This window comes from Malania oleifera, chromosome 11 (genome assembly GCF_029873635.1).
Source record: "Malania oleifera isolate guangnan ecotype guangnan chromosome 11, ASM2987363v1, whole genome shotgun sequence".
NCBI lineage: Eukaryota > Viridiplantae > Streptophyta > Magnoliopsida > Santalales > Ximeniaceae > Malania > Malania oleifera.
This window is the reverse complement of record NC_080427.1, coordinates 77,888,376-77,901,154: the sequence shown is the minus strand read 5'-3', so window position 1 is coordinate 77,901,154 and position 12,779 is coordinate 77,888,376.

Here is a 12,779-nt window from a genome sequence, read left to right as displayed (position 1 = left end):
TATCCGATCTCCTATCAGGGGCTCCTGAAAAGTTCATGAAATTTTGGGGTGAGACACCTCTCAATAAGGGAAATAAACTAACACTAGTGTGTGGCAACATGAGCATTTCTGTGGTATATATATATATATATAATCATAAACATAACCAGTAAAACTGTATATATATCATTTCTGGGAAAAACATGTATAATCAAAACATGGCAGAACATAATGGTTTTCATAGCATAATTCATCTCATATAAATAATAATACAAAAACAATCCTAGTAGGTTAGCTGGCTGTTGTCATGTATTACCCCCACATAACTAGGTTGTGTGGCCCGAAGGTGGGACCTAACAATGGTTGGCTGACCACTACCAAGTCAAGAGTATAGTCTGTAAGTCCGATGGGTCTGCCAGACCTGGTTAGTACACCAGGGGCGCTCACACTTCTTAAAACCACATCGACCATCCAATCTCACACCACTCTATACAGCGGTGTTAACACAAATATCATGATGAATCATGAACATATAGCATCGGTACTGTGCAAGTGCTAGCCTAGACCAAGCCAACCAGGTTCTGATAACATATAGCATATACTGAAACAATGATACATGGATATTTTATACTATTAATTGCCAAATCAATATCATCGTGTTTACATATATACGTATATCATGAAAATCATCGGCCAGTACGCTAGTATTTCATATTCATAGCTCGGCCCGTACGCCGGCAAACATATCCATAGCTCGGCCTGTATGCCAGAAAATTATATAAAAATCTAGGCTCGCACGCCGATTTTTCATTATAAAAATTCATATCTTTATCATATCCCTAGAAAACAGTATTTTATTATAATTCTACTCATGCCACACGAAATAGGTTTTTTGTATATTTAACATACCATCATTTTCAACAGTATTTTCCAAATATAAACCCTATATAAGTATATTTATTTTCCTGAAATCAGATGCTGTAATAACATACATACATTTTCATAAAATAACTAGCTTAGTTTATCCCCTTACTTGATTCCTAAAAAGCACCTAAGAGAAATACTCCTGCACCCGCAGGGTTCCCCGCTCAACACCCTAAAAACGAAATTTCCTAGAACTAAAGTTCAGTATTTCTACGCATACTACGCTTTCTACAACTATCAAATAGCCAAATACTGAGTAGAAAGCCTTACCCTGAATTTGGGATGATTTCTAACTCAGCCCCACCGATGATCCACTCCAGCAGAATTGATGAGAACTCTTCCAAGAGTGTCATGGTGGCTTCAGATCGTCAAACCAACGAAAATCTAGCCCAGAAACTTATAGAGAAGGAGGATAAACTGAAGGGAGGGAGAGAGAGTGAATTCTGCGGCCAAAATAAGTTGTAAATCGCGTTTAACCACTATTTATATTGCGACCTTCGTCGACGAGCCACATCGCCTCGTTGACGAGGTCATAAAGACAACTTGTCGACGAGCTCTCTCCTCGTCGATGAAATTCAGAGGCACCCAAAAACTCTCTCGGTATTTTCTCATCGACGAAGAGTACCCTCGTCGACGAGCCAAATCATCACATTGTCTACGAGCGCATTACCCTCTTTTAATTTCCTTTTCTCCCTTCCTTTTAGTATTTGAATATTATAAATTCTCTGGGTCACTACACATATGACAGGAGATGAAAGAAAATTTCTCTCTCTCATCTACAAAAAGGAAGAATTGGTCACGTTTGGAGACAATGCCAAAGGAAGAATCATTGGTAAAGATAAAATAGGTAATTCATCCTTGGCTAATGAAAATGTTGCTCTTGTAGATACTCTCAAACACAACTTGTTAAGTGTTAGTCAGTTATGTCATTTCAATCCACCCAATGTTTAATAAATGATTTGAATGGAAAAATCATACTTGTAGGAAAACGTGAATCCAACATTTACACAATTGAGTTTGATGACATTAAAACTTGTGATGTTAGATGTTTAACAATTATTAATGAAAATTGCTAGTTATGGCATAGAAGACTAGGTCATGCTAGCATGGATTTACTTCATAGGCTATCATCTAAAGAACTAGTAAATGGCCTACCAAAAGATAATTATGTAAAAGGCAAAGTTTGTCATGCATGTCAATATGGAAAACAAGTTAAATCTTCTTTCGAAACCAAGAAAATGATATCCAACTCAAGACCTTTAGAGTTAATCCATCTTGATTTATTTGGTCCTAATGACATAGCTAGTATTAGTGGAAAACTGTATGCCTTTGTTATAGTTGATGACTTCTCTAGGTTCTTATAGGTAATTTTTCTTGCAAACAAAAGTGACATTTGTAATTCATTCATCCATTTTTGTGGAAAAATCCAAAATGAAAAGGGAATGTCAATTGTTCACATCAGGAGTGATAGAGGAAAAGAATTTAGAAACAAAGAACTAGAAGACTTTTGTAATGAAAATGGCTATTCACACAACTTCTCCACACCAAAAACTCCACAACAAAACAGAGTAGTTGAAAGAAAAAATCGAACACTCCAAGAAATGGCTAGGACAATGCTCAACGAACATAACTTGCCAAAATATTTCTGGGCAGAAGCCATTAGCCCAGCTTGCTATGTTAGTAATCATGTCATCATTAGATCTAAGTTAGGAAAAACCCCATACGAGATATGGAAGGATAGGAAACCTAACATTTCACACTTTAAGGTTTTTGGATGCAAATGTTTCATATTAAATGATAGGGATCATTTAGCAAAATTTGATTCAAAATCTGATGAGGGAATATTTATAAGATATGCCATAATAGCAAAGCATATAGGGTATTCAATAAAAAAACTCAAACTATTCAAGAATCAACCCACATTGTGTTTGATGAAACAGACCCTCACATATCCAAAACAACTGTTGAGATGGAGGAAGATAATCAAGTCATTACCTTTAGAATTGAAAAAGAACTTGAGCAACTTAAGATAAATAATGATTAAGATAGAAACTGTCAAGACACAAACATTAATCATCGAGAATCATCTCCTCAAAATTCTAATGAACCAGAAGAAGAAAATTATGAACTACCTAGGGCTTGGAAATTTGTAAAGAATCACCCAACTGATCTTATCATAGGTAGTCCATCCCAAGGAGTTAGCACTAGATCTCACCTAAGAAGTGGATGTAATCATATTGCTTTCGTATCCCATCTAGAACCAAAAAACTTTAAGGAAGCTGAAAATGATGAAGACTGGATAAATGCCATGCACTAGACCAATTTGAAAGAAACAAAGTATGGCACTTAGTTCCTAAACCCAAAAATACTACAATAATAGGCACAAAATGGGTATTTAGGAATAAGAAAGATGAAGATGGGAATATTATTAGAAATAAAGTTAGATTAGTGGCCCAAGGGTATAGCCAACTGGAGGGTATTGACTACGATGAAACTTATGCTCCTGTGGCAAGACTAGAAGCTATTAGGATGCTACTTGTATTTGCTTGCTAGAAAAACTTTAAATTATTTCAAATGGATGTAAAAAGTGCATTTTTAAATGGATACATAAACAAAGAAGTCTATGTCAAGCAACCTCCAGGATTTGAGAGTCACATACATCCCGAATATGTATACAAACTCTCAAAAGCTCTTTATGGACTTAAGCAAACACCATGAGCATGGTATGAACGCTTAAGCAAATTTCTCCTAGAAGATGGGTTCACAAGAGGCAAGTTTGACACTACATTATTCTTGAAACATGTCAATACCATAATTTTAACCAGGCTACCCCAAGGACACACAACAAAAAAGGAGTTGACTCCAAGCCCTAAATAACCCCAAGTTTTGAAACTAAGGCCCTAACCTTTCGCTCAAGTCCCCTAGATACTAACCCCCGCTCATTTAAAAAAGAGAAAAAAGAAAGAGAAAGGGTGTGAAGTTAAGTCCTGCAAAGGTCTAGTCCACACTTTAAGGCTCGTAAGCCGATTGTTAATCTTTAAAGTTTTGGATTGTCTCTTTTACAATAAGCCTAGGTCTTGTTCTAAGTTTTTAAATTTTGAATTCAAAGTCCCAAAATCTAACTTGGAATCCCGTGATTGAAAAGGGTCGTTTCATTTCAAAACCCGTGTTTTTTTTTAATAGGTCTAGGATCTCAATTGCTAAACCCAGGAGTTCAAATTCTTTATAATAACTCGAGTCTGTTAAACCCAAAATCCAATCTCATCCTTTAAAGCCTGATTTTAATCTTCCAAAAGCTAACTTAGTTAACTGGGAAGTTTTGAATCTCCATGAGTTCGGAATCTTCCAAATTTAGGTTTAACTTTTTTAAAACCTTAATTCATTTAAAAGGGGGTGGTTTCATTTGATGGATAAGGACATATCCTATTTGAGTAGATCAAAATTGGTTGAAATTCAGTCAAAACTAGTCAACCATTTTGTTCAAGTCCAGTCAAGATCAGTCAACCATTTTAGTCAATATCGATCAACCGATCTGACCAACATTGGTTAAGCTCAGTCAAAATTGGTCAATGGAGAGTCGTCAAATTCCTTCAGTCAAAATTTCCCAAATGGAATTGTAGATTTGATATAGAAATGAATGTCCCAGAACTGAAATTGCTAGGAGCATGCACAAAGAATAATAAATACATAATAAAGATTACAAAAATTAAAATGCAAAAAAGAAGGAAACTAGTGCTTAGTCCTTCCATGCTCCAATCCGGGCTTGCCAAGCTGAGAAATCCAAAAAGCCCACCTCTCCTATTCTGACATCTGGATCACCGCAACCAACCTGCACACAAAGAAGTAAAACTCATTGAAATCGGTTAGCTGCAAAAAGGGGAGCATAAAGAGAAAATAAAGAAAGATGCCTTACCCACCATCCTTGTGCTGCCACTTGGAACCATCCCAAAAAGCCCTCCATTCCTCACGTGCCATCTAGAAATCTCTCAAAAGCCCTTCATTCCTTGTCCACCATATGGACCCTCAATATCACCTGCGCACAAGAAATGGAGAGTTGGTTAGCTAGGAATCAAAAACCAAATCAGTCACACGTGTAGGGAAATTATTCCCTGACAAAATTGGTTAGTAACAGAGAAAGGAAATGCAAAAATAAGATTAAATCATAGATACCCCACTCATCAATCAGATACTACCACTTGGAGACATTCAAAATGCCCTCCATTCCCCGGTGGCCACTTAGATTTTCACCTGCGCACAGAATGGAAAATTGGCACGGTTAGTTAGCAGAAAAAGAAAAAATAATAATAAAGGAAATCAGATGAAATCACAAGGAATCATTCCCTGACAGACCATTAGTGGGGAATTGCTCAGGGAATTGGCACCAAAACGCACCCCTGGACTCCCTATAAATAGGGAGTCCCATCACTGTAGTAGGAGAGAAGGCCAAAGAGCGTAAGAACACTCTGCGAAAATTAGAATAGGAAGGAGGGAGTATAGAGAAATGCTGGGGAAATAGAGAAAAATAAGAGAGGAGAGCGTAGAAACACCTTGCAGGAGTGAAAAGCAAGAGAAAGTAAGTAGAGTCACTCTGTAGAATTATAGGAGGATTTGAGTAGTATAGAGAAGTCAGAGTGGAGTGTCATCAAGATTCAGAAAGCACTGCAGCCTACAGAGCAACTAGGGTTATCCTCAGAGCATACCATCCTGACCCGAGTATAGAAGATACCTCGAGGTGTCCTCGCCGTCCCAGTCTAGAATTCAAAACTGAGGATCAAGTTCCCTTAATCGACACCCAGCTAAACACATAAAAGAGAAGGAGAAGACCAGAGGAGCTCGAGTTTAGGTAACTTCCTTTTTCATTTCAAGTCTTGAGATTACCAAGATATACCGTGTGTACCATGTGCAGGTTCTCCCATACCCAAATTATGATTCGCATTCGAATCAGTCTCGAGAAAACACCCACACCCAAATTGAATCAGGATTTGAATCTCATGATCTGAATTGAACTCGTTTAACCCGAAACCCGAAAGTGGTTTGGGTGAACCCGACTCTCAGGCCTAAGAACCCCTTTTCAAAACCATTTTTCTAACTAGCCCAGCTCTTTTAAAAATCTCAACCCGAGGCCCATTTTCCATTTTGTTTAACCAACCACAACCCATTTTAAAAGTCCAACTCCCCAAGCCTTCCTACGTTTTGAATAAACCCCAAGCCCATTTAGCCAAACAAAATACCCTAACCCGTTTTTAAAATAACCCCAAGCCCATTTAGCCAAATAAAATACCTCGGTTCATTTTCAAAATAACCCCCAGGCCCATAAAAATCTCCTAACCTATTCAGACTAAGCCTTCGCTCAAGCCCAAATCTCAGAGCCAACTGCCAACACATGTCAAACCCACACGTGTTCGAGCCCACTTGGGCTCACCTGAGTCTACTCAACCCATTGGGTTGACTCTTACGAGTCAATCCTGATGTGACTCACCCCAACTCTCCAGGTTGAAGACGAGCTAACTCGTCTTCGTACCCACTCCAGAACCAGAACCCATCTTCAACCCTAAACCTGAACTCCTGACCCTTGACTTGAAAACTGAGATCCTGATCTAAGCCTTCCATAAACCCCAAACCAGAACCATCACTGCCAGAACTTATCAACACTTAGATCATGACATTCAAAACACATTAAACATCAAATAAAACAACAAAATAAAAGAGGGGAAAAGAAAAGGAAAGTTATCTTTTGCATGGGGTTTGGCCTTCAGAGTTTGAATGAGCTCTCCCTTGAGAGTCTTTCTCTATCACTCACACCTGAACGCTTCTCGGGGGGCTCACAGTTCACCGTCGACATCTCCGAAGAACTCTTGGGTCATCCACACGTGATTGCGAAAGCTTGGGGAGGATTTTATTGAAAGTTAGGGCTTAGGAGGGGGTGCATTTTCATCTAATAGAAAGCATTTGAGGGCGAAAAAAAAGGAGATGTGAAATTTTGATTGTGGTGATGTGAGTTGGGGAGGCCGCGGAGCATCGTAGACTTCAGGGCATCAGGGAAGTGAGTTAGAGGATGGACGAATGATGTTTGTTGTGATGACCTGCTATTTAGTCAACATTTTTTTTTCCTATCTGTAAATTATAATATCATTTGTCTGAAATATTACTGGTAACATCCCAGGCCTAAAGAGCACTGAGGAAATTCTATCTATCATACATATCTAAGCAGCGGTACACAAAACTGGGAACTGCTATGTGCAATACAATATACCAGAAAACTATAATGCTTTGAAATATATTTACAATACAAAATACCTAGTGATGTCACTATAATCTGAAAACTATCCCAAAACACTATTATCTCAAAATACCTACCCTTCCTACAAGGGTAGCTCAAGTCAACCTCTACCCGCGAGCCTGATCTGCTCGCCTAGCTAGATCTCCTAAAAAATGGTAAATCACTGGGATGAGACAATGCTCGGTAGGTGGAAATATGCTATTACTAGTGGGTGGTGACTGAATTAAATAGTTAAAATACTAAAATAATATTGTAATATGAGAAAACTGATAAATTGTATAGAATATATCTATCTATCATGTAATCTTTAAAATATGACTGTGTATCTGAGTTTACTATCTCAAGGTACTGCTAGTATAATAATATAAATTGTTGCTGTGTGATATATCTGTAGATAGGAACTTCTGCTATACCCTGGGATCTGTATATCATGATATATCCCTTCATGATAGGGTTATGCGGCCCATAGGCTGGACTTTCTCTGATTGGCCCTCTAGGTAAGTCAATCTCTATCATCCGCCAATCTATAATGATCTGTGTAGATCCTGGCCCACTGCAATCACTCCGGGCTATCTCAAACCTCTGTCATCGTCTAACCAGCTACCTTAACCTAGCATGCTAGGGAGACTGCAAATCTCTCCTAGCACTGTTAGACGGAATCGACATGCTATCTGAGTCATGTGGTTGCACGTGTCTGAAACTAGCAACGGTATCGTGCTCTACTGTAAATGTTTATGTCTGTAATTTCCACAGGGATCTGATATCATGTAATACTGTATACATATATAAATATATACACATCTTGCTGCTTTTAACATGATTTCAAAAACAACCATAACACTATAATTTTGATCTGTACTATCTGAGATATCTGACTAAAATATATATATATATATATATATTATCTGTCTGTAACATCTGTGTTTTCTGTCTATACTATCTATAATATCTGAATAAAATATCTGTATATAATATTTGTATACTCTATATATAATATATGTATGCTCTGTATATAATATTATTGTGCTTTGTATATAATATTTGTGTGCTTTGTATATAATATTTGTATACTCTGTATATCTCCTGTAACATCGTGATGCTATCACTGTATAATCTGTCTGAATAAACTGTTTGAGTGTTATGGTTTAGAAATCATGTTTTTCTCTGGAAATACTATAAGTCTCATTCATTTCTAATATTCTAAAATATTTGAATATCTGTATATCTATAATCCTGTAAAATCTATAAACTCAAGCCACACATTTGAGTAAACACAAATCGCACGCTTAATTTCTGTAATTCTACTATAAAGAGAATATTCATAATTCTCTGGAAAAATAATATGGTCTGCATGCTTGTAAATACATATTCATAATATTCTGTATACATATTAAAACTGCTAGCATAGCATATTTCCCTTACCTTAAATCTGAAAAGCCCCTACCAAATTCTGGCCCTATACTCACAAGGTTCCCAACTCAATATCCTGAAAACAATATCCCCCACAACAAAAACATCAGTATTTTCTTACCTATAACATTTCTTATAACTACAAGGAATGCATAATCTGAATAAAATACCGTACCCTAAATTTGGGATGAATTTCAAATTAACTTTCCCCACGATCTACTTCGGCAGACTTGTAGAGAACTTCACCAAGAGCGTCGTAGCGGCCTCAGATCTTCAATCCAGCAAGAAATGGGGCCTGAATCGAAGAGAGAAGAGGAGTGGGTCGTAGGAGAAAAAGAGAGAGAGAGAGAGAGAGAGAGAGAGAGAGAGAGAGAGAGAGAGAGAGAGAGAGAGAAGGGTTTTACACTGAAAATTCTGGTTAAAAATCTGAGTTTCTGCTATTTATAAGGCTGGATTCATCGATGAGACACGTCAACTCATTGACGAGTCCTGTAGAAATTTTTTTGACGAACCTATACCCTCGTCGACGAGTTTCAGTCTATTTTAAACCCTCTCTCGGTATCTTCGCATCAACGAAACCTGTCCGTGTCGACAAGCTCCTCTTATATCCTCGTCAACGAATCCCCTATGTTCGTCGACAAGATGCTGAAAAATTCTTTGGGTTATTACATTTGTAGTTAGGCTTTCCAAAGGAACAGAAGGTAGAAGAAAGAGAAGACTGAAGAACATTTGAAAATAGATGAAAAAATGAAAAAACACAAAAAATAGAGTTTAAGTATCTAAGGCTTCCGAGTCATAGGATCTTACCACGTGGCATCATCACTCCCGTCAGATCACATAAGTCACATTCCAATCCTGGAGCCACGTAATTCACATTTCTCATGAACGCCTCAGATCGAGCCACACCTTCAATCTGTGTGCGCGTAAGCTGTCACCCTTCGATCGAGTTGTCCTTCAATGGTTGTGATTCACCCTCATCTATGGCTCTAACACAATCGACCACCGCCGTCCGATCTCTGTAGCATATCAACGGTCTATATCGTTCGTGTCAGAAGCATTAAGTGATATCAGCCACATGCATTTGTCTCCCTCACCCCCCACGCGACATGTGGCCACGTTTTTCCCCTCCACCATCAATGCCAGGGGTACGTTGTCTCCCATCCGTTCAATCACTAGGGCGTCAAACGGTTCTGATTTGGCCACGTCAAAGACATCAACCCCGCCTACTTATTCACATGACGCGTGGCACTAGCCATTAACACCTGTCAATCTTTCCATGTTAACCATTTGGTCCACCCTCCAAAGGATGGCCAAGATCACAGCCCGCCAAAGAATTTCCGTGACACCTTTCTGGATCTCAACACATGGCGCACATTCTCCCAGGCGCAGCTAGGCATGGTGTGGCCGCCTCTTGGCCGTCTAATCTCTACCTTCAACCAATGTTCCAGATGGTGCCACGTCCCCAATCTCGCTCATGGTCTGCTAGCCATTCAAATTTCGCCATGTGGCACCATGGCCCTGACCATGCCTTAAATTGGTTCTTCCCAGACCGGTCAACGTTTGACCGGTCCTGCCCCTTCCCGAACCGGCTTTTGCCGGTTTATTTTATATCATTTTATTTTGTTTTTATTAAATAACTTCCTTCTAATCCATAAAAATCATAAAAAAATTCATAAGAGACATAAAAATTCAGAAAAATTCTCAGAAAAAATTCAAAAATTTTAAAGCCTTGAAACCTGTTTACATTTGAATTTTTGAAGAAAATCCAAGAAAGTTTCCAAAGTGTTTTCCAAAGTTAGAATTGTTTCCTTAAATTCAAAAATTTCAAAAATATATTTTTAAGTTATATTTTCAAACTCTGACTTTCATGATTTTTGCCTCAAAATTTTGTTTTATTCGGAAGAACATTGGAAAATCCCGAAAAATCATTGGTCTCGACCAAGACATTAAACTAGTTTTTACCTCGTACCGGTCAACGTTTGACCGGCCCATCATTCTCGAGATCGCTTCACCTTGGTTTTCTCCATTTCACTTGTACACTACTATTATATCCAGAAAATCCACAAAAATCACAAAATTCTCAAAAATCCCAAAAATACTCACACTTTGATTTCCATTGATTTTATTTGTGTTATTTTGAAGTTTGGGAAAAATCACAAAAAAAAAATATCACAAAAAATGTTTTCACATTTTGAAAAATCACAAAAAAAAAAAAACAAATTAAGCCCAGAAAATCATTTTCACCCCGAAAAATTTCGAAAAACCTCTCGAAATAGTCTTTTCCTACTTAGAAAAACCTATAGATTTCAAAAACCACGGAAGCGTATTTTGTATCCTATTTTTGATTTTCCTTCCTAGTGATTGCAACCAAGGGCATAAACTCTTCGGAGTACTGGATTGCCCCAGCTATGAGGGAATACCTATATAGTATTTTCATTTTTTTGATTTTTGAAGGGGATTAATTTTGACAAGCTTACTAGATTTATTTTGGGGATAATTTTTTATTAATCAGGTACCGCTCGTAGGAACAAGCGTGTAGGGGGTGCTAATACCTTCCCCTAGCATAACCGTACTCCCAAGCCCGACTCTGGTGACGCAGACCGATTCTACCCTTAACGGGGTAGCAATCAAGTATTCTAACCACACTTCAAAAGGTTAGTGGTGACTCCATCACACATCGTTTTCCACGAAAAATCATATTTTCAAAATACACATCCATTTTTCCCAATTCGCAGCCGCACTCATTTTTTGCCAGAGAGCGATTGTCTCTAGGCCAATTCCGAGACGTCGCGACAATTTGGCAACTCCGCTGGGGATACTTGAGAGTCAAGCCGCTAATTAGTCTAAGATTATCCTAAAATTCAAAATCTAAATAAGCCTTCCTGATTACTCCCTTTCATTTTTACATAGATTGATAACTTGGTTGTATATACACGAATAATTGTGAATGCCCTGCTTGCTTTGGTACGTGAATAAGCATGTGTTTAGTTCTGCTTGTTTTAGTCAAGCATGTGATTAGTGGTACTTCGAAAAAGCATGATGTTTTGCTTCCCTTGCTATTTTATTAGGCATGTGTTTAAATTATGAATAATGGATGGATGCGAGGCAGAAGGTGTAGGTTGAAATGGTTAAACTCACACACTCTCACAGCTCTATACCCATGCTTTCCCTTCCTAGGATTAGAAAGGAGTGTAATAGTGTCATTTTCCATGTGGCATGGCCTATGGGGACCCGCAAACCACTCCGCTCAGTGCAACCTTTGTCTGGACCTCTGTGAGGGAGGATGAAGTTTCAATCTAGGGACCTTTTCCAATAGGGGTTAGAGCTTAACCACACCTAATTGACCATAATCCCTTGCCTAGGGCAAAGCCTCAGAAAACCTTGTACATACTTACCCCGGGGTTGGGACAGAAGCTTCATCCTTCTCCTCATGATCTTGTATGTCTATAACTTGAGCTTTAAAATGTGTTGCATGCTTGCTAACATCCTGAATTTCATACTAGGCATCCCCATTTGCTTGGTTGAGGTTCCGATTAAAATCTGACTCATCCACGGAGAGCACAGTAGTCCATAATGAGGCTGAATCAATAGTGCAGCTATACTTTGAAAGTCAACAAAGGAAGAGGGGTGACAGCGCGAGCAAGGACTCTGTGTTTGAGATACCGTACAGGGTTGACATCAATACTCAATCCAATTCCCTAAAGGAGCTAAGAGATATTTGGAAGGGGTGGACGCCTCAGGGAAATTTTAACATTTTATCAGATATACGGACACATTGGCTTTCTGTTGCATGTTTCCGTAGAATCTCACATGATTGAAGCATTGGTGGAGTTCTGGAATCCGTCATATTGCTACTTTACTCTGGATGGGGTAGACTTGGCTCCCACCATAGAGGAATATATTTCACTGTTGCATCTGGCTAAACTGCCGAAACCCTACAGAACGTATACGCCTACTCAAACATCTGTCATCAAGGATTTCTTTAGGGCCATTGGGGTTAAGGTCCAAAATCTGGGAGACTCAAAGGTCACTTGGGAACACCCGAAAAAGTTAATGAAGGAGGAAAAGGAAGAAGCTCAGCTGCACCTGTTAGCATTAGCCATCTATGGCCTGCTTATCTTTCTGAAGGAACTAGGAACCATCGACCACGCAACCATTGCCTTCATGGCCCAGGTGAGGGAAGGGG